The 27,152-nt window shown below is 36.8% G+C and overlaps 1 pseudogene across 1 annotated transcript; it reads right to left on the bottom strand.

Moving 5' to 3' along the window:
• LOC309860967 (programmed cell death protein 6-like) lies at nucleotides 1-27,152 on the bottom strand (annotated as a pseudogene). The gene is made up of 4 exons: nucleotides 27,020-27,152; nucleotides 25,522-25,688; nucleotides 167-583; nucleotides 1-98 (listed from the first exon to the last, which is right to left on the bottom strand). The product of its transcript is annotated as a programmed cell death protein 6-like (transcript).

Below are 27,152 nucleotides of genomic sequence, written 5' to 3'. Positions count from 1 at the left end.
TCATAAGATGCTAAAGACCATGGACAAATACTGTTCATCTGACACCTGAATCCAGCCATCCTGATTGGTATGATAATGCCTGAATGTATCAGTCAATGCTGGTAAGGAAATCATGGAATGTTGCACTTAGGAGGCCACAGAAACTTCACTTTCACTGATTATGCATTCTGCAAGAAGATGCAGCCTTGGATGAAGTCATCAAATGATTTGTCCCTGTCCACATCTGTCAGACTTGCGAAGGAGGATGTCCTTAAACTGGTCAGAGAGCTGGTACCCTGAGAGTGCTTGCCTGAGCTTATTCTTCTCAATAATTTTAGAGTTGTCTCTGTGATAAGAGTGGAAGATGTTCTGCTAGTCTGTGATGTACTTACAGATGCCAGTGAACTTGCTTTTTTCTTTCAAACACAGACAAAATGGATCTGACAGTCAACTGATTAAATGGAGTCCATATCCCATTGGATAGTGCTTGCTGAGGCTTGTTGTCCAATATCACCCCACTCCTATCTTTATCAACCCTTTGGAAAACATGCCACAAGGAGCTCTAGTCTGATATTGCTGCACCTCTGGCAGGGGGGCCCAAGGCCTAGGCAGTAGGGTAGGTGCCATGGGCTCAGTTGCACAGCTGGGCTGAGGCACTGGGGGAACATGAGCGGCGTTTAGGTTTTACTCTGTAAAATTGACAGATCTGATTAACATCATGGTAAAAATAATTTAATGGATCCACAAGAGCTTTTCTCTTGTGCAAAATATTTATTTATCACTGAAATTTGAAAAACTGTTTAAGAAAATGATTTTTGCCTAATTCATGTTCATTGTCAAATTGAATGTCAAATACATAGGTATAATAGTGGATGAAGTAACTCAAGGAACTTTCTAGAAATAGCCTCTAACTCTTTGAGTTTAGTTATTAATGGAATTTCTTCCTGAAGGTAGCAGAAGAAAATCCACTAAAAAATTCTTTTATTAAATGAAGTGTCAAAGGAAACATGCTGACACATCAAAGGTAGAGGATAAGCTCCAAGTCTCATAGTCCATGAGAACTTAACTTGTGGTTTTAGTCATTTGTATTTGGGTCATTGGTCATGCTTGATTAAAACACTGAAACAAAAAGTGTAAAAATACAAGAGCTATTTGTTTGGGACTGAACTCAAAACCAGAGGATTTTAAGAATTTTTTTGTTGAGGGATTGTTTTTGTTTTTAATATTTGGTCTGACATGATCTCTGAAACATTATTCTATGAGCACTTTGGGTGAGGGAATCAAGTGTAAAGTAAGGCAAGATGCAAGGTATATCTATATAATAACATTTGGGTGAAAAGGCCTTAATTGATCATATTTTTCCAAACAGATACATCTGACATTATGTAATTTAAATACCAAGATCTACTACCAGTTTGTCCTCTTTTCCTACAGGTATTTAGCATCAGTAACTGTGATGATAATCTCAAATACCAGGCACTTGTGTTTCATGAATATGTGTTGAATTGAAATAAATTTTGCTTATAAATGCAGAGAAAATCTTATTTCTTGTCAAAACAACAAAAGTAGTAGTTAACTCAAGAAAAAGCCATGTTAATAATAATTTCTATAAAGGTAATAGTCATTTTATTATATCATCTATAGGCTTATTATGAAAGACCTAAAAATGTGATACCTTTGCAATCAGGGGAAGGAGAGGCCCTGCTTTTTTTATGATGTTATTCTCCATCCATGTGTGACTAATAGAGAAAGTATGTGACTCTTGGGGCATCCCTGCAGGTACAGTGAATGAGCAAATTCTTAGCAGCATTATGACATCACCAGGGAGCGTGACTTGGGTCAAGAGCTTGGCAGGAGGCTTTGGGAACAGTAGAATCAACAGCAATCAGGATTGGCAAGCCAGCATACCGGCCACCATAAAACTGAAAAGAGAGCTTATTGTACCTCATGCACAGCAGCAGGTTTAACAGAAAAGTAGACATGTTTATAGTCCCAGATTTACAGCATGCCTTATAAACACCTTATTACTTAGAATCCAGTCTGCTGTCCTAGAAACTAAGAATGTGACTTTGTTAAGCAGTAGGATTTGTTGACATAAATGTCTTGACTAAGTTTGCCATTGTGGTTAACCCAAACGCATTTACTCCTGGGAAAGTAAACACAAGCAAACAAAATGCCTCTTATACTACAATACAGTAAGTTTCAAATTGACCAAACTTAATGCTATGACATAAATATGCTTAATGTTTATGGAATTTTTTAGAAACATTTTGCCATGTTGGGCTTACCATCCTGTATAAGTCTTACTAAATGGGAATGTGTTTTCAGAATTACATGTGCTTAAAGACTTCATCAGATATATTCAGAAAACCTGCCATGAATACTGGGGCTGACCACGCAGCAAATAAAATGGGTCATGGTCTCCTCAGACATTAATGTGGATAAATCAGTTCTGCACCATGTAATAGCTACACACTGAAATGGTTACCAACAATTAAAAATAGAGAACTAATGGAAAATAATGTTGAATAAATATTATAAAACCACATGAAAATACGTTCAAGGAAGGCAAAGTATCTGGCTGGAACTCACAAAGTTAAAAAAATTCCTAGGGAAAAATGAAAATTCAGACTGATCTGCTGCTGCTTAAAAATTCATCTAGAACCCTTGGTTCAAGGGTAGACTGTTGAAACTACAGACTCAGGACCATTGGAGAATAACATAATCAACTTAGCAGGTTTCATAGCCTTTCAGGCTTACGGTCAACAGTCTTCAAGCCTCAAAAATTCTATAGCAAAAAACTTCTTTCAGTCATATACAAATGGGTAGCCGTGAGTACATAGTTTGGATCTAAAATAATGACCAACTTGTTTTGAAACAGAATTTATGTCAATAAAGATCTACAGAAAATTAAGAAGATGCTGTCTCTGCAATTGCAGAATAAAATGTGAACAATATACAGTTGCTGATTTACCAGATCCTACAAAGTGGGTCCTATAAATGATAAGAACTTGGGAATTTTTCTAACAGCACAGTGTAGTTGGCTTCATAAGCTACAGCAAAGAAAAATGACCACATGAAGCCATGAAAACATGTTTACAAGTTTAAGATACGAGAAGTACTGTTCTGCAGTAGCATATTCAAGAATGATATCAGGGATCCAGTGGACTAGGCTCCACGAGTCTTCTCCAAATCAAATGTAAGCCCTATTAACAGAAGTAAAATATTTAAAATGAGAGAGTTGATGGTTGCAATTACTGTGCATACTTCTGGGCACACGAATTAAAACTGACATTGACAAACTAAAGGAAAGCCAGAGGAAAGTAATTTGAACAGAAATTAGGACCACATAGACTCACATTATGAGAAAGTTGAAAAAGGATGTTTAGTTTGTAAAAAAATGTTTCAGAGAAATATGATCATTGACTCAGATACATGGAATATAACACAATCTAGCTTTGTTCCAGTTTCAACAAATATAAATTATAAGGAAACCAACAAAACATGAGAATGAACATTCTATTTCTAAATAAACAAAACTGTCTAAAAATAGGATGGCCTTCCTTGGGAGGATGGACATCACTGGAAATGTTGAAAGGTTGAACAACCTGCTGGTGGTTATTGTAGAAGAGTCTAAAGCTCTGGAGGGAAGGGGAGATTGGACTATATAGACTGGTTTTCAAATCATTTAATGGAACCTTAGAATCTTCAGTGAAACAAAGAAACTGAGTAATATGTTAGAGCTCTGCCTTTTTGTTGTCCCCTCTTTATTCAAGGCAGTTTGGGCCAAATTTATTTTATATATGGCACTCTACCCAAGATTTAATTTTATAAAAGTTTTGTGCTACTAAAAAAAATCTCATAAACCATTACAGAAGATGATTTCTGAAGTTAATTCTGATGTTATTACATGATTCAGATGTGAAAAATTCCATCTTTGTGGTGTGACCCACTCTCATGTTTCTAAGACCAGAGGAGATCTGTTTAATGAAATGCTGGTACTCGGAGGGCTTAGAGGATTATATGTGAAGGAATAGCAACTGGTTACTATCAAGACTGTGGCTTAGGCAGAAGAGAATAATTCATAGCAGGGATGTGGTCAAGGTAAATTTCTAGGATAATCAGAAGAAAAAACCTACAGTCTAGAGATGTGACATATTGGAGTAATTTCTAAAACCACGTGATTATTGTTCACAATATTGTGAAAGAGAAAACATCCCTGGCCTCCAAGGGATGTCTCAGTGCTGATATTCCTTAAATCAGATTTCATATACAGTGAAGCACTCATTTTGAGTTACTTGTAGAAAGCTTAAGTCTCTGAGGTCAGGGAAGAAGGCTGATTTAATTTTTTATGTATCCTAGCATGTTAAGGCCACTGGAATAATTCCAGAGAAAGGGTGCATCTTTCTTTGACCATCCTCTTTTAAGGAAAGCAGTTGATAATTAGAAATTTTATCCCAGACCTGATCTCATTTTGTCTCCCAATGATGAGCCAAGGAATATAGGGCATGCATTTTCACCTTTAATTCTGAGAAGAGAGAATTGGATTTCAGAAACAATCAGTGACCTGTCCAGATCACACAGCTAATTCATGGGGGACCAGGATGAAATCTCTCTTGATCCCAAGTTTAAAACTCTTATAATATTTTTAACATGTGGATTCTTTAACTAAGGAGCTCTGATAAAGCTCAGAGATCCCTTAAACTGTGTTTTTCTTCTTCTAATTTCTTTGTGTCTGACATATAGTAACTGCTATTTGACGCAGCCTTAGTTTTGGATGTATAGTGAACAAAAATCCTCACTTGGATTCAAATAGTAACATCTCTATTAAAAATCAACAGTTCTCTAGAAATAAACAGGTCTATTAAAAAAACTTAATTCAGTGACTCAGCAAATCATGTTGTGATAGCTTTCAGTAATTACTTTTTATTTTTGTTTTTGTTTTTCTAAGTGTCTATGGTAAGAGAAGCATGCAGGAAAACATCAGGTTTTGCATGCCCTTTTATTTTCATTACCTCTTCTACTACTTGAGAATGTCTGGCCTTTACCAGCCTGCTGAATTTCTGGCAGGTGGACCAGTCTTGGCAAAACATCCTGGATCATATTAGCTGAAAATAAATGTAAAGGGACCATAAGAAGCTAGATTTCCCCCAAATGGTGCCCTGGAAGAGGGTTCATTTTTCTTAACTGTTCAGTTTCTAGTTTGAGTCTTCAAAGTCCAGACTGCCAGGGTCTTGGATATAAGAATTATTAGTAAAAAAAAAAAAAAAAATTTCTAATATGGCCTCTATGGGAAGCAGAGAAAAAGCCACTGGGATTTTCTTATCTCTTTTTATACTTGGACTTCACTGCCTCTTTCAAAAAGAGAGTGTATAGTGTCTATTAAGAGACAATTTACTCTTGCAGCCAACTCAGAGCAATTTCCACAGGATCAGTCTTACTTTCCTGGGTTAGTATAGCTGAAGATGGAGTTTCTCAAAGGATAGTCCTTGAATAGAGAGATTAAGACCATGTATGCACAGAACATGGCATTAAAGAGTCCATTTAAAAAAAAAAAAAAAGAGTCCATTTCAACTATATACTATATCCTTTCTGTGAAAAATCATAGTGCGTACGGAAAAATCCTATAGTTCAGAAATCGATTGTTTATTGCTTAGCCCAATTATTTCTCAAATTTAGTTGGCTATTGCGTTGAATCTTGCTTGCCCTTTTCCTGCTCATTCTGTATCGGGGAGAAGTAGAAGCGCGTGGGTATAATGGCAAATGGTTTTTGTTTTGTTTTGTTTTTCCCCGTTTGTTGTTGTTGTTTTCAGGCTTGCATTGGCAACTAGCTTCCTGAGTTGGATCTGTTCGTGCTGCCTGGAGAGAAACTTCTGCAATCACCGGTGACATCTTCTCAGCATTTGTCAGGTTTCTAACAAATGCTCATCTGCTCAAAGCCAACTCAGGCAAAAAATGTGTTGCGTATACCATGTCCTAAGTTCTGCCCCACAAGAATCCCATATTGAGACTGACAGTATCCCTTTTAGGGCCACTGACTTCTCCAGACAAGTCTGAGATAGTATATTAAGTCACTGATTCCTGAGCAGCACTGACTTCTATAGTTCGGCACTCTTTTGCAAGAAGCAGTATCAGGGGGCAACTGGGTGGCTCAATGGGTTAAGCCGCTGCCTTCGGCTCAGGTCATGATCTCAGGGTCCTGGGATCGAGTCCCGCATCAGGCTCTCTGCTCGGCAGGGAGCCTGCTTCCTCCTCTCTCTCTCTGCCTGCCTCTCTGCCTAACTGTGATCTCTCTCTGTCAAATAAATAAATAAAATCTTAAAAAAAAAAAAAAAAGAAGCAGTATCAGGTATGGTAGGCTAATAATGTCCCCCCAAAGATGCCTACACCTCCCAAAGAAGCCCAGAACCAGTTATGCTGTCTTACATGGCAAAGGGGATTTTGCAGATGTGATTACACTTAGGGTTTTAAGGTGGGAGATTATGTTGTACTATAGGTGGACCCAATATAACCATAAGGGTCCTTATAAGAGGGAAACTGGAGAGTCACAGTCAGAGGAAAAGACGTAATGATGGAAACAGAACTGGAATAATACTGAAGCCATGAGACAAAGAATGTGGGCAGCCTCTAGGCAAAGAAAAGGCCAAGAAAGAAAGAAAGAAAGAAAGAAAGAAAGAAAGAAAGAAAGAAAGAAAGAAAGAAAGAAAGAAAGAAAATGAACGAACAGACAGACAAACTGGAAAAGGCAAGGAAACAGATTCTTCCCCAGAACCTCCAGAAGGAATACAGTCCTGCTGACCCATTTTAGACTTCTTCTAGGCCTGCATATAATACATTTATGTCACTTTCAAGACCCTAAGTGTGCTATAATTTGTTGGGTGCAAGGGTGCTACAATACACCAGGCATGATGAAAGTAAAATAAAACTTGAGTAATTGAAGATTCTAAGGGTTTTTTCAGCACCCTCACACAGTCTAAATTTCTTCAAGAGGATTACTTTGGATCAGTCTCCCATCTATTTGTTCTAGCTGGGCCAGATTTCTCATTCTCAACTCTATCATACCTTCTTTGAGTACTGATTTTTGAAATAACAGTTTCTATAATCACAATACCTGCCAGGTGATTTATAAACTCTATGTGTGCATGTATATATATATACATATATATGTTATTATATATGTATATGTATATGTGTATTTTATATATATATATATATATATATATATATATATATATATTTAAACAGGAACATTTGAAATTTAAACAGGGAAATTTGAAATTGATTTATTCGCAAACATTCAAATTCAGCACAGCTAAGAAAATAGCCATCTAATTTTCTAAGACTTTAATAAATGAATTTCCTAAACATGAAGTAATTTATAAGTACATTGTAGAATCAAAATAGATAATTATTAATTTAGTCACCAATTTTATAAAAGCTATAACTAAAATTTTAAAAATATAAGTTTCTATGACACATTCTGGGATTGTGGGTCTTACAATATTTAAAGATCAGTAATGATCATTGTAAAATCATTACACCAGAAAGAGAAAGAAAAGTAGAGATAGTAAGAGAGACAGTTTCTTTCTTTCTTTTTTTTTTTTTTTGAGAGAGTTTATTTCTTAAAAATTTTTTTGATCAAAAGTCATCTTTATTACTAGTTAAGTTAGATTTAAGAACATGGCCTGACCTGTGGCCTGACCTTAGTAAAAGAGAGAATTTAAATTCTATTAAAAAAATCTTAGGTTGGGTTGAAAAAATATTGAGAAGTTAGTGTCTCTGGGATCTTAATAACATAAAAATTGGAAGAAGCTTGTCAGGTTAATAGGAGGAATTTCCCAGTAGAAATTATTGTGCATCTGGTTTAAGAAACAGATCTCACGATTATATATGATCGTTGTGTTGTTATTGGAAAAGTTTAAGATACTTAAAAAATGTGGGTTACCTTGGATAATTTAAGTAATTTTCCTTTAACACTATTTATATTATTTTTTTTCCTAAGAAGATTCCTTCTTATGAGACATTCTAGAGGGTCACTTTTGTCAAGCCTTTATTCAAATGATGTAGATTCAATCAATAGGTCTTAGTCTGAATTCACAAACTTCTCATACCTTGGTATCTTTATGTATGAAGAGAAAAAGAAGCCTGTGTCAAGGGCTAGAAGATCAACAACAAAGTTAATGAGCACTACAAAGATCTAATCTTGCTTTATACAGCTAGGTTTACAAAGTTTCCTTTTTGACATTATTGTGACTTTACTGAGCATCATAGAAACACTATTCCAGTGTGTGGAAATTTTCACTGGCTTTAAATTGCTTGTATTTTAAGGGCATTGTTCCCTTCCGTTTTGATCCAGGAAATAGCAGTGTATACATGATAACTATGACGGACTTATGACATCTAAGCTGGTCAGAGTCCATGCTTGTGGCAGCGGCAAATGGCAAACACTTATATAAGAGTTACTATGGGCCAGGCCCTGTTCCAAACAAATTAGGCTTCCCACAAGCAGCCAGCATAACCCCAACCACTTAAAAGATCCCTAAAATCAGTTACTGCACTACTGGCTGCCAGCTTCTTACAAAACTGTATTTTTATACTTGCAATGCAGTATAGTGAAATATTATGAGCTCTAGAGTCAGTTTGGTTCCACTCTTTATTATTTAAATTCATAAAAACCTCTATGAGGCTCGGTTTCCTCATCTTAAAAATGAAAGGAATACCTTCCTTCCTCCCTTTCCCACACAGAGGGGCCAAGACAGGTCTGAATGGGACCACCAATGGTATTAGAACTGGGGTTTAGGTCCTCCAGAGAGAAATCTAGCAGGAAGTATCAGGCTTTAGTTGGCCAGAAGCACACTCAAAGGAATGTTAGTCAGTGTTCTTATGGAAAATAGTTACCGATGCAAGATTTATCACCTGATGATATTCCTGGGCTTATCAGAACCCTGGGTAGTTAAAACTACCAATTCAGCACTTGTTTACTGCGCAATCATTTCACTGGGGTAAGAAAAGTATTGGAATTCCGAGGTTTGATAACACATACACACAGAGAAAGAAAGAGAAAGACAGAGAGAGATTGAATTTCTTCATTAACTCAACAGATTTTAGGTGAGGGGGAGACAGTTAGGTAGACTTGCTAGCACTCACATTCCATTCTCTAAGGACAATTTACACAACAGGGAATTTATAAGTTGGGAAAATATTCTAGAAGACCTTTGCAAAGGGATAGGATAGTTTGGGTTTAGAGTTTACATTTACTGAACAATAATAAAATGACTGATTTTCTTTTAGTTATTCTTTTGGAACTACTGAAAAGAAATTCAAATACAAAAATTGCTCTCTACCATGGAAAACCATGTCCTTACAATAATTTTTATAGCGTACTAATTCTGTTCATGGTCATTTTGTCTTTACTATTATTCATATCTTAAAAAAAAAAACCTTAATAATCTTAACAATTCATGTCTTACAAACACAAATATATAAATAAAATGAAAATTTCAAACTCATAGTGGTGAAAACATTCTGATAAAAAATAATGAAGGGTTAGAGATCCTGAAAAAAAATTCCCACTAAAAACTTGTAGAATGCTGAATGAAATACTTTACATGTCTCTTTATATTTACAGCTTTTTGAAGCTCATAGAGAAAGTAGAGTGGGAAACTGACAACCAAATCTTTAGGGGCTCTAGCCATTTGGCAATCTCTATGCCCATAGGCTTGGGTATTAAACGTGGGGAGGAGATCTAGCAAGTAAGAACCGAGACTTTAGATTCATGCTGGGGCTCCTGAAGCCCTAGAGCCCCAGTAAAATTTGCTTTATTCTTCTTCATACATTTTTGTATGTCTAGAATATTTCGTTATTTTCTTTAAGTTCTAAAAGGCCTTAAAAACATGGGAAACTTTGAGGGATTATATGCACTAATTATCATTTACTTAGCTATCTAATGAATGAATTTTTATTTTAACAGTTTACAATTTATTTTAACAATTTTTAATTTAACAATTTGACACATAGTGGTGTAACCAACACGAAATAATCCATTCTAAAGGATGGCGAGTATGATATGGACAAGCCCAACTACTGGCTATCTGAAAGTAATTTCTTCCTAGGTTTTGACAGTTTCACAGTCTGCTCATTCAACCAGCATAAACAGGGTACAAGCTATTCTAACTAACTGAATATGTATAATGCATGGGTTGAAATCGATCTAACATTCCCATTTTTTACTGTCTTTCTAGTGATCTTCAAGAAGGCTCCTTTAGCTATTTGCCATCAGTGAAATAAACCCCATACCAGTGCAGATGGCCCACTCTGGGAAGGCAGAGACTTGTGCGCTACTAGATTCTGACAATATATACGCTCCCTCAATCTGGCTTGGTAGTAGAGCCACCTAGCAAAACTGGATTTTTTTTTTTTTTTTTTTTTTGTCTTTTTAGAGAGAAAATTGGGGAGGGGCAGAGGGAGCGAGAGAGAGAAACCCAAGCAGGATCCACGCCTTGTGCATGAGCCTGACTTGGGGCTTGATCTCACAACCTCAAGATCAGGATCTGAGCTGAAATCAAGAGTTGGGATGCTTCACTAACTGAGCCACCCAGGTGTCCACAAAATAGATGTATCTTTACAGATCCAGTGTTTCCTTGGAGAATTATCTAAAATAACTAAGAGTGAACACCAAAATGTTAGCAGTCCTGAAAAGACTAGGTGTGCATTTGTTTTTTTAATAAAGAACAGCAACCTTCATTATATGACAGGAAAAAGTCCAAACACTTTCAGTTTATATTGTTTAATCCTTGAAACATTCCAGAAGAAAGATATAATCATTTCTATTTTATAGATGAGGAAATTGAGGCTCAGAGATGTTAAGTATTTTACCAACATTGTAAGATGTTGACAGAATTAATTGTGGAGCCAGGATTTGGGCCAGGGCAGTTCATTTCCTCAAACATAGGGTTCTAGGCCTTTTATCTTCTCAACCACTAAGGAAGATAGATTTGCCAGGCAGATATGTGGGTACATTGGTTTTCTTCATCTTGGCTAACCTCAGGATAAGTGCTAGGGAAATACCTAGCTTATATGAAAAGAATCTTTTTGTCCTGGTTTTGATCTAGTTCCCTGGCAGGCTTGTTAAGATTTGTCTTAACACATACATTTCCCATGCCAAAGCACACGTGGTATGTTTGGACATATGGTCTCATTTTTATGATCTTTTAACCTTTACATATTTTAAATACTTCATGGTGGGGTTAATTATTTGTGGTGACAGAGATTGGCAGATGGGTCTGATGGGGCCATGTCTGGAATCCCTAAGGAATGAAAGGATTGATACCCTATGGAACATACTTTCAAAGATAAATATATAAATGTAAAGAAGAAATTTTTGACACACATAAATGAGCATGATAAATCAAAAATTTATTCTGAGATTATCACTGTATTTTGAGATTAACCTTATTGTGCTTCTAACCATTTTTAAAATGAATAAATACTGGGTAATGTGAATTGCTTAGAAAATGATCATTTAACTATTTTTGTCCTTGTATGTTCTGAACACACAATTGGATTGGAGGGTTGAAACACTGAAAATGGTAAGACTGGCTAAAGGACTTCCAACTTTGTTGAGACTTAATATACTTTAGGTAATTTGATAGTGAGATCTCTAATGTCATAGAATTACAAATAACTTTAATGTAGTTTTAACTGCAAAATTTGATAGTAAACCCGAGTTCTCAACCTTCTAGAAACGCTTTGACAAGAAATTTAGAATGAAATAAACAGAGATAACAAAGCACCTAATGGAGCCAAAATCAGGAGATATATGCTCACCAAAGACTTGATACAAATTAAACTCTATATGGTAGATGTATAATATATGCTTATCACGGCCGAGCTTCAATAAGCCATGTCAGTGGACATGAGTCTGTTTTTGGAAGCAGTAAAGAGGCCAGGTTTGTAGGTACAGTTTTCTGAGGTTTGGATCTAGTGAACAAGGTTGTGGACCTAAATCCTGGATATGTGGAAAGCTTCTTTACCTACTCTATAAACAGGGGGTAAATTTTCCCCTAGAGAACATTTGGCAATGTCTGGAAAACTTTTTGTTTGTCACAACTGGGAAAATGGGTGCCACAGGTGTCTAGTGGGTAGAGGCCAGAGATGTTAAACATTCAACAATGCACCAGAGAGTTCCCCACAACAAGGAATTACCAGTCTCAAATGTAGTAGTTCTGAGGTTGAGAAGCCCTGCCGTAAACCAAGATCACCTAAGCTGGTTTTTAAATATCTTAGGCTGCTTTGTGATTAGATCTTAGAAAAGTCTCACACTGTGCAACTAATGTGAAAAGTCAATCTGAATACAGGGTTTAAGGCAGAATATAGTCTCCAGCTTGATTAATGACTGTCCTGAAATATGTTTCAAATCTTGCTAAATTTATTAACTATTAGCAAGGTGCTCTTTGAATAAATCTAATACATATTTTATTTCATATTTAAAAGTGGACATACTTAATAGTTTACCTTTTTGTGCCTAGAAATTATAGCTGTATTAATTTACTTTCTGAAATTTGTAACAAAACTTGCTTGACAAACAGCAATTCTGAGTTTTGCAGAACAATGTTTACATAAACAATAGGTAGAATATTAAGTAAAGCTATCTCATGAAATATCACCATCTAAAATTTCACTACGTCAAGGAAAATGCAACCACATTCTACATCATGTGTGGCTTTTAACTGCATGGTCAGAAATTGGTAATTGGCCCAAGATGGATGTATATTCCTTAACACTAATGCTTAGACTGTAAAGGTCCCATAGCAGTCAATATTCATAGAAACAATCTCCAGGTTCAGCTCTGTGCTAGGTTAAAAAAGAGATGCTCTTCCTCATCACCACTCTTCATCCCTACTCTTACTCCTGTTTTTTACCTTGTTTCTCAGTTATCTGATATTTATCTTAAAGAGCCAGATACATTTCTCCTTTTTCAGTTTTTTAACCTGTTTGAGTTATTATAACAAAAAACCAATAGACATTTATTTTCCACAGTTCTGGGGACTGGAAAGTCCAAGATCAAGGTACTGGAATGGTTGGGTGAAGGTCGTCTTCCTGGTTCATAGTTGGCATCTTTGTGCTATGTCCTAACATGGTGGAGGGGCAAGAGATGGCTCTAGAACTTCTTTTCTAATGCACTAATCTTATTCATGAGGGCTCCACACTCATGATCTAAGCATCTTCTGAATCCTAACCTCCTAATATCATCATCTTTAGGAGTTAGGATTCCAACATGTGAGTTTGGGGGGGCACACAGGCATTCAGACCATAGCATTCAGAGAATAGGGAAAAAAAATACATCTTTCAGGTTATTTTATTTTTTGATTTTATTATCTGACACAATGGGTGGTCTAAATAAAGAGCTGGTCCTATTAATCAAATACATCATATAGAATTCCCTACATTAACTATACTACCACCCATTTTTTTTAGGCTGATGTTCTATAATCTTATTTGTCCACTTTTAATCAATAAATAATTTACATTGTCAGGTATACTAGGAAATAATATTACTGAAGCAAGTCGTGTGGGGGATCTATCGAACGTTCTTTTCTTTGATGTTGCTGTTGTTATTGCTGCTTAGGGATTACTCATGCTTTAATATTTTTTTCAAGCTTAAAATCGTTATGGTCATGATGAATGGAACGGAGAGTGGGTAGAGAGGTAATAGTTTGCTGAGCAGTGATGGGCGAACCGAGACCTGAATGGCAGCAGGAATCCAGCCATGGGAAGATATGTGGGAAAGGTGTGTTAAATAAGAGAGGGAATGAGAGAACACAGCCCTGGAGTAGGACGAAGTTGGTGAGTTCAAGGGGGCGAAGAATTTCAGTGGCTGGAGCACAGAGAGCAACAGAGAGAATGGTTGGAGACCATGGCAATGGGCGGGGTCCTGATTGTCCAAGGCTACATAGCACAGATTTTATTCCAAATGCCACCGTGAAGCAGAAACAAAACCCTTTCTGAGGAGCCTCCTCCCTTCACTTCTGTGAAGACCATGTCCTTGATTCGTTCTTCTGCTTGTGAGAAAAGGTACAACTCAAGTATTATTGTTTGAACTAACTGAACTGGCAATAAGTGAAAGTTACTGGAAGAAGAAAGACAGACAAAACAAAATTCTTAGGATTAGCAAAGGAACACACCAGCAAATTAGACGCACAATTGTGAAAGGACTCCTCATTCCCCAAGTTTTGACTCTAAATTATCTCAGGACCTGTAGAATTCAGTTATGTTGTGTGAGATCTTTCAAAGAGGTTGTTAAAATTTGGTCTGCAGAATATAATCTTAACTCTTAACTCTTTGTGTTTGGGCTGGAAGCTTTATCTCAGGTGTTCCACAGGCTGTTAGCTTTGTGGTATGCTGTTCAGGTTCAAATCTCAGCTTTTCATTTACTAGCTAAAGCTGGTTAATATGCTATTCCACATTTTTATGCCAAAGATTCCTCATCTATAAAATGGAGATAATAGTACTTAACTCACAGTATTGTTGGGGGAATAAATGAATAAATACATGCCATTTAGGAGATGTTCCTAGAACAGTGCCAGTTGGAATAATAAATATCAGTTAGCTGTTGTTGTCCTTATTATTGATGAGGACCACCATCTCTCTCTCTCTCTCTGTCTGTCTCTCTCAGAGTATCTTAGACCTTTGTGTTCATTTTCACATAAGCATTTATTTTAGGGACAGAAAATCACACTTGACTCTTCCCTTAGCACTCTAAGACTGATGGATCTTGTTGAATTTGAGGATAGTTGAGGACAGAGTTGGACCCTCAGTTTTATTCTTAGAATAGCAAATATTTAAGAAGATCTAGGAAGCATTTTTTTTTCTCTCTCCAATAAGACTTACTGGTTGGATGATCAGAAACTGATGTTGTAGAGAAATGACTGGTATTTCTGGGGTCCTGCATCCCCTCTCATACTTCACAGAGCATGCCAATAATGAAAGGAAGAATAAATATAGTCAAGATGACAAGATGCTAATCAAAAGTCTGTTCCCAACAAGTTGTGTGACCCTGAACCACTGAGAACAATCATACAACTGGAGGCACTGAGTTAAATAATATGTGAAGCACCTTCTAACATTAATATTCTACAGTTTAGGGTATATTTTATCCTTTCCATGCTTCATACTGGGCCCTAAACTATGGAGGGGGGAAAAAGCATATTAGGGGGAAAAAAAGAAGGAGAAATAAAAGGGGAGATAAACACAGAGGAAGAATAGGTTATTAAGAAATGAGTACAGTAAGAAATAGAGGTAATGTAGATGGGTTCAGACAACCAGTTGATACTGGTTGTCTGAACCCATCTACATTAATATGTGGATATTAAATTAAATATCCACAGTATGCTAGCCTGGGGATATGACGATGGACAAGCCCTCATAGAATGTACAGATGATTGCAGAGTATGTAAACAGACAGCCACAAAGAGAACACCAGAAGCTAACATCATCTGGAGAGTGAAGGGAATATTCTCTGAAAAAGAGTGCTGGAGACTGGGGGTAGAGCATTCTAGGTAGAGAAAATAGCATTTACAAAAGCTGTGAGATAGGAGAGACCCTGAATTTCCAGGTAGTGCGGGATTTCATGTATGGTTGTGACCAGGGAGAAAATGAAGCAAGAAGCGATGACCTTATCTTCTAAAAACCAACTAGTGGGTGCAGATGAAAATCATTCCATTTCATCCCCTCCCATATCTGCTGTAATGTGGGATGGCCACATGTGGTTTTATCTTCCCCAACTGACTATCCATCACCCTAAAATAAGCAGTAACACAAATCCTAGCCTGGTCATCCCCAGAGAATCCCTTCTAGGTCATCTGAGGGCAAAAGAGAACACTGTGTTTTGACAGGGGGAAATTCCTTAGTAGAGAAAAGAAATAAAGAGAGAATGTTAAATATGTCTCCATATGTTTCCTCCTCACCCTCATTCCTGCATCTTATGCAAAGTGTTCTCTCTTTTCCCCCTTTTTTCTTTTTCTTTTCTTTCCCCCCTTTTGGCTCAAATCATAGTACTGAAAATGTAAAACCTGCAGTTTTGGTTATGTTACCAAAGGAAACAGTTTTACTTAAAATCTTGTTTTTGCCAAAATATTTTCAAAGTAGCTGGAGAGTTGTCAAACCACAGTGGCTCTCAGCTGTGCTTCCTTCTAGCATTTCCCCAGGTTCTCCCAGCACAGCACTCAGTAATTGGATATTATTTGAGGAGGAGGGGGAAAATGCTGCACGAGACAGTTTGTAGATTTAAGCACTACACTCTGGTGCTGAAGGCTAGAGATGCAGAGGTGCTCGGCAGCCAAACTCCAGGGCTGCGTGACTGTGTGTCATTCCTGGATGCAGCTTTCAGCAAGGAGACCTAGAGGAAGCATGCTGGTAACCATCAATATTTAGACTATCATTCCGAAGTCTTTAGATTGTTTTCTTTCTTAGTCACATGGCTTTACCAAAAGAATCTATTCTGATAAACAAAATGTTACTGAACACATCTTGAAATGACATGCATTTTGTCCTCGCAGGTACTGAGAGCTTTCCCCCATCCCTATCCATCTCTTCTAATTCTAGCTAGCATTTCTGAGTTTTACGTACCGGTAGAATTATTTAGCAAGAAGCAGCCAACCTTTGTTCTCCTCTAACTGCTTTATTCCATGACCCTGAAGGAGGTACAAACTCATTTAAGGACTTCGGGAAGCAGAGGTAGTAGTTACCATGTCTACTGAACTCATCTAGAAACTGAAGTTTAGAATAAAGTAACATGACTTTTCTAAGGACAAGTCAAAGCTGTTTTTTTTTTTCTTTGTAATATGCTTCTAATCCATTTGATTGCAAGATGGAATAAAATAGAGCAAATAAAATTATGATAAAAATAATTTTAAGGACTATGTAGAAATTATAATTATCAATAATCACTAATTGGCAATAGATTAGACCACAGGGTTTAAGTGCTATTACTCCAATCTATTTTTACTAGAGCTACCATTATATCTTTAGGGTCCTGGCAGAAAACAGATGGCATACTCTGAAACAGTAATAGAAGGAAGTTAAACGGAGCGGATAGGATCAAGGGAACCAATGAGAGATGGTAAAGCACTTAGGACTGGTAATAGTGAGAAGCAGTTGTCAGACCATCATTCCTAGGCCTAGAGGGCCAGGGAAGGAGCAGTGCCCAGAGCCTGGTGAAACCTTTTAGGATAGCAGAGGGGATGCCTGACATGGACATGAGCTGGGGGACCTCCCAAAACCCATGACCTTGCTTTTTTCATCTCTGATCTCCTGCAAGTGACTCCCATTGGTAAAACCAACAAGAAGCATGGGTGATGCTCTCTGGAGTGCTTGGATCTCTTCTCTTTATATGCTATTTATATGCTGATGATTGCCAGGTTTTTATTTGGATTTTTAAAATTTTAAGCTTAATGAACTGAATTTCAAGTTTTTACTAGATATCTCCTGAGTACCTGAGCAGCGCCCCCCCCCCCACCATTTCTGTTCCTCCATCTCAGCTGCTATTTGTTTCCTACCAGCTGCAGTTAAAAAATCTTGGCGATATCCCTAACTCCCTTCTTTCCATGACCAGCATTCTGACCTTCAGCAAATCTTAAGACCCTCCTTCAGCATCTATCTGGAATCCTACCACTTCTCATTGTTTTAATTTTACCACCACAGTCTGAGTCCTAACCCTCATTTGCCTGGAATATGACCCTGGGTTTGCTGTTTCCATCCTTACTCTCTTTAGTTTCTACACAGAAACAAAAGTGAACATTGGAAAAACATAAATTAGACCATATTGGGTTTCTACTCAGAATGTCTAATAGCTTCCTATTTCACTCAAACTAGAGAAAGTAAAATTCATAAAATGGCTTACAAGATCTGCTCATCCACTCTCTTAATTCTCTGGTATCATTTCCTACCACCTCCTCCTCTTTTATTCATTCTGCTAACACACACTCTGTACCATGCCTAAAACAAACTGGGTGTACTTTCACTTCTAAACAGTGTTTGTATTTGGTATTTACTTATCCTGTATACTCTTCCTCCAAATATCTCCACAGCTCAGTCCAAATTTTCAAATTTTTTTCAAAAGTCACCTTATTATAAGGCCTTCCCTGACCCTATATTAAAATGCAATTTCCCCCACCCCAGAGTTCTCAACGCACTTCTCTATTTCACTTTTCTGCATAGCACTTATGACCATCTGACACATTTTATATGTAGCTGAGTCTTCTGCTTATACCACCATCCCCACTATAATAAAAGATCTATCATGCTATCACTTGATAGTACTTGGCGCAGAGATATCTAAATATCCCTAATTTGAATCAGAGAGTTTTAAATATATTCGGAGTAGCCTAGTTACAAGTAGTTTAAATTTGAAATCAAGGCAACATTTGAGCCCTTTCTGTAGAAATGAGTTACAGGCATTGTAGAGATCTCCCTGGAAGCTGGGAGAACCAAAGAGAGGCCTCTTTCATAAAAATATTAGCAGTTAGATTATCTGAAATCACTCAGGGCCAGAGCTTATCCCAAGAACAAACGATGTACTACGATTTGCTGAAATCTGAGCTTTTGTCACAGATTAGGGTTTAAGAACTGTGAGTAAAGGAAAGAGGCTTCATAGCAGAAGCCACGGAGGATTCAGTATGTTCTATCTAGTCTTGACAAATGTTCAGTCCCAGGCTATATTTCTCAGCCTCACTTTAAATATTTTGATGTATAAGATGTTAAAAAATAGTAGAGTATATAAGGCCTCACATAACCCGGAGACCAAAACCAATAAAATGATGAAGTTGTTGAAAAATACTTCTGACTTCTCCACTACTGTGTTAAAGAGATATCAATAAGCTGATATTTGTTGAATAAATACAAAAAGGTTTGTTCAGTTTCAGCAGAATGGTAAACCTGGAAAGAAATTAATTACGATTGGGGGTTTTCTATAGGCAAAGAATAGAATTAGGCATTAGCCAAATAATATAATTTCATGGGCTCAAGAGTACACAACCTAACCCTACACCTAAAAGAGGCCTCAACACAAACAGAAATCCATTCTATAAGCTTGCTGATTTCCTGAAGTCCTATATTCCACAATCTCTCTTTTACTTAAGGATTTAATCCCATTTAAAGGTAACTATTCCCTGGGTGAGGTCCCTCACCAGTTATTTATTCCTCAGAGTAAAAAAAGAATTTGAGACAGGTTTTGTCAAAGGAATAGTGGTATGATATAAGGATCTTGAGAAGCCTGTGATCCAGGAAACAAAGGATTATGAGACTCAGACAACAAACATCACCTATCTCATAGTTTTTCCTGGATTCAGCATCACTACATCTGTTTTAAAGATTCCTCATCTCCAAGATGAAATGTCTTTTTGGGTAAGTTGTCATTTCAAAGACCCAGGTAAGCTTTTGTATATCTGGACATGGGAATAGGAGAGTGGTGCCTATCAGATGCACGAATTACACAGTCCTCCCTTTATTCCATATAGGATCCTCATTTGTGTCTTTATAATTAATTCAGCACAATCAATGAGACCACTAGAAATTTAGTCATGGAAAAAATTGATAATAATGACTAAAATCCATTTAGTACCCTCAGTACAGGAGCAGATTTCAATTACTCAGCCTTTTTTTTTTTTTCTGTAATTATTCAATTACCGCACTGAAACACAATTTACATAAAGGTAAGTGTTCATTATGCTCATCTTCGTAGCAGTTCTTCTCGAAGAAACTCAGGTTGCTTGATCAGTATGTGGTGATGAAATATATTAAAGGACTTATTAGAAAGACAACAGAGTAAATGTAAGATTACAGAAGCTTCCACACAAACCATTAATGAGTATAAGCAACATGAACAAAAAAACCAGAAAAAGTACTTTAACAAGAAAAACAGCCCTCCAACAAGAACAGTACTCTAACATGAATTCTAAATTTTATGGAGTATCTTTGCATAATGTGGATTTTGAAAAGAATGCAAGATTTCCCTATCTACTACCTCTCCCTCCAAATATGACACAGAGAAAGAGAGAGAACAAGCAGAGCTGTATCATGGGGAAGAAAGTGAACAGACAAATTCCTAAAAAGCCTTTTGAAGGCTCAGAGGAGAGGACTGAAAGGTAGGTGAATGAGAAGCTGAAATAACAAAAAAAGTCAGAGTTTTGTTTTTTCTGGCTTGGAGCAACATGAGAGAAATACTTCAGGAAGAATTATCCAGAACTAGTTCTCTATGATAAACACAAGTTTGGCAAAATAGAAGATGAGAATAAAAGGAGAATACCACTCCTCAAACCACTGGATACTTTTTCATTGTAGATAAAAAGCATCACACTGATTGTTGGAAAAATTTCTGGATTTTGAGTTTTTCCCTAACATAACCACAGCTGTGGTCAGGGAGCAAAAGATGGCTAGAGAATGGTGAGTTAAATAGTGGTGTTTTCAGACAGCCAAAGACTTAATAAAGCTAACTGAAGGATTCACTCTAATAATGGGGTAATAGTCCAATACCATCATGGATCTGGAGGTGCCCCCCAAAAGAAACAAGGGTAAAATCTGGCAAAAGATGTTAACAAACTTCCAAAGAAAGAGATTAAAGAGAAAGTACGTGAATGGAAGCAGGGCACACCTCCTACTCTCCTCTCTCACCTCCATTCTACCACTCTCCTCCTCTAAGTAAATGAAGAGGCAAATATAGAATTGAGTCAAAGGTGAGGGAAATTGCAAAAAAAAAAAAAAACCAGATAATGTAGAAAGTTTTCAAGGAGAAACAATCCATGTATTTGGGAAAAGAGATGGAAAAAATAAAAGAGCCATTATACCAAAACAAAACAGGAGAACAAAACAAAATTTAAAAATAAATAAATTAATAAAATGTAAGCACATATATTCAACCCAGATAAATAATTCATTCTTGATGGACACCAGTAATCAAGAAAATCTTTATGAATTAATAAAATTAAAGATGAAAAAAATTTTTTTAAAATTTTTTCAGAAAAGATGAAAATTTTGAAAGAAGAAACCTATAGTGAAATAATGACAAAAAATAAGGTAAAAATGAGACTGGAGAATGAACTGGAGGCAAAATTATGTTAAAACCAATTAAATATTTATGAACAGCAATTAATGAGAACAGCAAAAGACCAAAGCTGATAAAGAGCTCTAGAAAATGTTACAGAATGCAGTTTAAATAGACAAAATGATAAAAGGAAGCAAAGAGGAATAATGGTGATAGACAATAGAGAACAATCATATATAGATAAATTTGTGTCCTTGAAATATACAGAAATAATGGAATAGGGAAAAAAATCAAAGATAAGATGAAAGAACTGAATTTGCCATTTGCAAGTGCAATATACTGTTCTAGGATAATTTCACAGAAAATGATCACTACTGAGGCATATTCTACTGAAAAGATTGGACTTAAAGTATTAAACAGAAAGAATTCAACTTCTAGTTTTAGCTCCACAAGTAGAGAGCTCAAAGTCCTTACAAGAAAAGGTTAAGCAAACTGCAGATCAGTGACTCTCCTATTAGAGAAGGAAGATACAGAGCAAACTATTAACCATGCCCTCTATGGTTATAGGCAAATACAGAGGACCACAGCTGAGATCAGTTTACCTGGAACAGAGACTGTTAATGTTACAACTGGTAGTATTGAGGAAACAGGAGGCTAGCTAAGGACAAAGTACAAGCTGGGTGGGAGATGCATGATATTCCTCTAGGAAACTTCTAATTATCGTAAGGTTAATGCCTTGTTAGAGGGAGAAACAACCCTAACTCGACAATGGCAAGGCCTCCAGTATCCTGTGAGTCCTGAACATATGAAAATCCTTTTGAAACTTCCTTTTTCCTCAACTCCACCAACTCCCAAGTATATAATCAGCCACCTCTCACAACCTGTGGGCAGCAGCTCTTGCTGCCTATGGGTCCTGTCCCCGTGCTTTAACAAAACCACCATTTCGGGGCTGCCTGGGAGGCTCAGTGGGTTAAGCCTCTGCCTTCAGCTCAGGTCATGATCTCAGGGTCCTGGGATCGAGTCCTGCATCGGGCTCTCTGCTAAGCAGGGAGCCTGCTCCTTCCTCTCTCTCTCTCTCTACTTGTGATCTCTCTCTGTCAAATAAATAAAATCTTTAAAAACAAAAACACCACCATTTCGCACTAAAGATGTCTCAAGAATTCTTTCTTTCTTTTCTCTTTTTTTAAAAGATTTTATTTATTTATTTATTTGACAGAGAGAGATTACAAGTAGGCAGAGAGGCAGGCAGAGAGAGAGGAGGAAGCAGGAGCATGGGGGTAGTTCTCATCTTATGGTGGGGATGTGGGGCATAGAGTAGAGGCACGGGTAGGTATATGGCAGGAAACCCTGTGTGTCTAAAGACACAGAGAAGCACAATGTGAGTTCCTATGTTTTCATAATTCTTGTGGGTCAATATTCCCAGATCTGGCTAACAAAAGAGGTACTAAATAACTAAGAAATTTGGAATCACTCCTGGCTATGCTGTAAATTCCAGCCAGCTAAGAGATTCAGAATTTTCTTCATTGATATTTAAGTGAGAAACTGCCATCAGGACTTGGAATGAATTTGGATTTCATTAAGTGGACATTAGAACTCCCAACTGGCTACCTATACAGATCTGCCCCATTAACTTTGCAATAGTATCTCACAAATGGTATACAGTTGAAATTCTTGAACCCATTTGTTGTTCTGTGGCAAAATTTAGCTAATAACTGTAATTGAGGAAAAGTTTTTATTTGTAAAATTGATCTAAAAGTCAATAGTTCTTCTATATTTAAACATTACAAAAATATAATGGAAATATGCCTTTCAAAATTGCAACTATAGAGGGAAAATACTCAGTAATAAATTTCTTCTGTGAGAAGAAAATTAAAATGCTTCATTGGGTGTCTAGGTGGCTCAGTTGGTTAAGCATCCCATTCTTCATTTTGGTTCAGGTCATGAGACTGAGCTCCATGTTGGGCTCCGTCCTTATATGGAGTCTCTGTCCCTTCTCCCACTCTCATGTAGGCTTTTGCTTTCTCTAAAATAAATAAATCTTTAAAAAAGAAAATTAAAATGCTTAAGTTTTCTTCTTCAATTAGTAAAAATATGAGTCTTGTTTAAGAAAGGTCTAGATATTGAGAGGGTGTCAAGTCATATAAATTATAAATTTAATAGCTGCTGGCATTTAAGTAAGCTTCTTACACAGACAAATGTCAATTTATGAGTTTAACAATTTCAAATTCAATGTAGTTTTGAAGATATGACCAAACAATTTTATAAAAGAGCTTTTTTTTTCTTAAAAAAAATTAAGGCCATATTAAAACAAACTCTTCAAAAAAAGTCAGAGACACAATAATAGAGAAACAGTATATTGACTGAATTGAGTATAATTATTCTGTTGATGTAATTTTTGATGTTTGACAAACAATAGAAAGTTTCTAAAAAATTTTTGCTTTAACATGCATGGATATATTATTTTCACCTTTTGAAACTAGAACTTTGATTTTGGAAATAGTTTGGGACTAGAACCACTTTGTAGTTCTACCAATTGTATAAAATTTATTTTTCAGTCAACAAAAATCTCAAAAATTATAGAATCTTAATAATATTAGCAACCTCTCTTACTTTCAAGCATGTCCTGGCTTAGGAGATAAATTTATATAGTCACTCTAGTAATGATCAATATAATTTAACTACATGGGAGTGAGGTGGTAGGGTGATTGTTTTGGGGCTTTCAAAAAAAAAAAAAAAGAAGTTTGGAAACCAGTAGTAAATTTAAAAATATTATGTTAAAAAAAAGAGAAAAATGTTTATAACTCTCCCCTAATGTAACCATTCTTCTGAAAAAAAAAAAAAATGAGATTCTTCTGATAACAAAAATGTCTCCATTTTCTTAAAATAACATATCTCAGTATTTTATTGTATAAGGTGCCCGAAGTACTTCATGTAGGAATTTTAAACTTATCCATGTCTGCATTTTGAGGTGAGAGTATTCCTTTACTAAGCTTGACACAAGAGCTGTTAAAATTCAATAGCTCTAGTTGTGTGACATACTCAGATCACTCTGTCTCATGGAGAACAAGGGAGATGGATGATGTATTCTGAGGTCCCTCCCAAATCTGACTGGAGGCTTAGGTTTTGGGTTCTAGATAGAGTTAGAACTTTACCCTGCATTCAATTTCTGTTTGCATGTTATTTCCACTTCTGAAGCTTCAAGTCAGTTAGGAGCTTCGAAGTCTGTAAGTTATTTTCGGATTTTCCCCCCTAACAATATATTTCTCTCCAATTTTGTTCTGTAGTTTCATGTTTATTTCAACCTGGCAAAGTTCAGGTGGGTTAAAAGTAGTTGGTAACTTTAAAAGAAATGAGAGTTTCCTCCTGTATTGGAAAAAAGCAACACGGGCAATTCTAATGATATTTGAAACTGGATATGTTGGTTATTTTCCATTTTCCAGCAAATGTCTCCCTACCCTAATTTCTCAGCTCTTCTGCCTTATTTTGTACTTGGGATGTTGACCTCTATGGAGTAGTTAACCACGCTCCTTTATTCTCTGGCTTTCTTTCAGGTTTTGCCAATGAGCAGCACCAGTGTTAAGACTGGAGAAAAGTTGGGATATTCATTCAACAAGAGGATATTCATATTCATTCAACAAGAGGATATTCATTCCTCTTGTACTCTCCGTATTGTACTATAGTTCTGGGAGTTGTTGAGCCCCTAAGGCCACAGTTTCTCTCAGGTAGCCTTTTCCCACAGTTTCAGTTCTCATCAGCCTCTGTTGGTAGAACTGCTGTCTGTTGTTGACTCTTTAGGCCTCAGAGTGACATGGTTTCTTGTTGTTAATAGTCCCCATGTATTTCAATCACACCTTTCTGGTTGCCCTGGCCCTGCTTACACCTCTGCAAATAATCTTTCCCAAAATTTATTTAATTTATTCAATTCAACCCCTTTGACCATGTCATTTGTTTCCTTTGGAACTCTGACTGGTAGACCTGATATCACCAAAATGAAATGTCTCTGAATTTCACTTCTAATTCCACACTGCTTCTACACTGCTGTTAGAAATATGAAGTATTGGTAGTTCAGGGGTTTGTTTTGAGTCACTGGCAAGTAAAACTTAGATTTCATTAAAAATGTGCAAAGCAGCATGATCTAACCTGCCTTCTAGATATTTCTGAAAGCACCCAAAATAGGGAATATTCTCAATCTATTCTATAAAAACTGCCACTTAATAATGAAGATTCTAGAAAATTTAGTTTGGGAAAACTTCTCAGTCATCACAAGTGCTAGTTTAAGTAGAAATTGTGAGTTGCCATAGGTTTTCATTAAATTAAAAATTTGAAGGCAACAATCCTGAGAGACATCCATACTGAACCACCTTCATAAAGTAGATTAAAAAGTCTACCAATATGCCAGGCTACTCTATGGTTCCCAGTGATGACAAGGCATTTTGCTCTTATCCTTTCACTGGGAAAAAAACAAATGTAACCTAGATGCCACTCGGGACTGCCCTGACCCTTACAGAGTGTGCCAAACCCACAGTTTCAGAACCTGGAATGTCCAGTGGCCTCCAAGTGACCTCTGCAAGTATCTGACAAACATCTAGTGGATCTTGGGTTTTCATTCCAACATCAATTAGATTCAGCATCTTGCACAGACTTAACACAAAATTTTTCTCCATTCCTGCTTCTGCAGGAAACCCAAACACATAAACCACATTATGATTTGTAGATTTCATGAAAAATTCTGAGATCACCATGAAGAAATCACTGAAAAATATACTGCCTCCTTTTCTTTGCTACCACTTTTCCTTCTTGTCTCTCCTCACTCTCTCCTCCATTTTCTCTCCTTGCTCTTTCACTCCCCCTTTTCCTTCTGCTCTCTCACCCTTCTTTGTGCTGTTTCTTCCACAAATATTTATTCACTACATATGACTGCATCTCTGCCTTTAGTGATGGTATCTACAATGTAATGTCATATCGACTGCCTTTCAAAGGAAATTCTATTGAACACGTTTTTTCTCTGCTTTAATGCACAAATATTGTATGCAAAAGCAATTACTGGGAAAATGTCCAATTAATTGCTCAGAGAAATCTAAAGCTCTACTACAAAGGGAATATGTCTTTAAGAAATTAGCTAGAGAAAAAAGTTTAATAAAAGTAATGATAAACCTCTCAGCAATCAAAAGAGGCTCAGATTTTAAAATATAAAGCATTTACAAATATTTTCTGATGGTCAGAATCCGTGAATTAATAAATCTTGGCAAAACTCTTTAGAATAAATGACTATGTACTACATGCTGGGGGCAGATAGGAACAGCAAAAATGGTAACCATTAGAATTTGCCTTTCAAAGTCAGGATCATTTTGCAGATATGTTAGTCATCCCTGTCATACGTTGAGTTCCCAGGGAAAGGACCATGAGTTGAAAATTTGTTTACAAAAATGCATTAAGGGGGAAAAAAAAAAAAAGAAACCAAACAAGGGTGTGTTTTTAAACAAAGCTCTGTGGAGGGTAGCTTCTTTTGAATCTGCAGGATCAGAATGTGAGTTATGTTCCACCCTGTGAAATAAGAGTTTCCTCATGTCAACTTTCAGTTCCTTCTGGCTTGCGAACAAAGTGACTCGAACCTGAGGGCAGTCTTCCAGGGAAGAGTCACAGGGCAGGCTCTTGCAAGCAAAAGTACTCCAAAGCCAGGTGGAAGAGCACTGTGGTAATTTAAAATATTTAAATCTTCACAAAGTCTCCAACGCTCTTCCCACAAAAGAGAGTCAAATTCTTCTTCTTTTAAATATGGGCTTGTCCTAATGACTCACTTCCAATGAACAAAATGCATCAGAACTAACACTGTATCGATTCCAAGGCTAGCTCTAAAAAGGTGTTTTACCCGGCTGATTCTGACTCCTCTTGGGCTAGTCTTGCCCTCAGAACTGACGTACCATGTAATAAGGAAGCCCAGGCCACATGGAGAGGTCTGGCTGACAGCTCCATCTAAGATCTAAACCTGTAGCCAGCACCAACCACAGACATGTGAATAAGGTGGATTTCCAATGATTCCATCCCTCAGCCCTCTGGCTGATGCCCCAGACATCATCGGCAGAGGCCATTCTGTCCTTGCCATGCTTGGTTCAAACTCTTGAATTGCAGAATCCAT

Source organism: Mustela nivalis (genome assembly GCF_964662115.1).
Source record: "Mustela nivalis genome assembly, chromosome: 3".
Classification (NCBI taxonomy): Eukaryota; Metazoa; Chordata; class Mammalia; order Carnivora; family Mustelidae; genus Mustela; species Mustela nivalis.
Note: the sequence above shows the minus strand (reverse complement) of the source record. Positions and strands in the feature narration are given on the sequence as shown.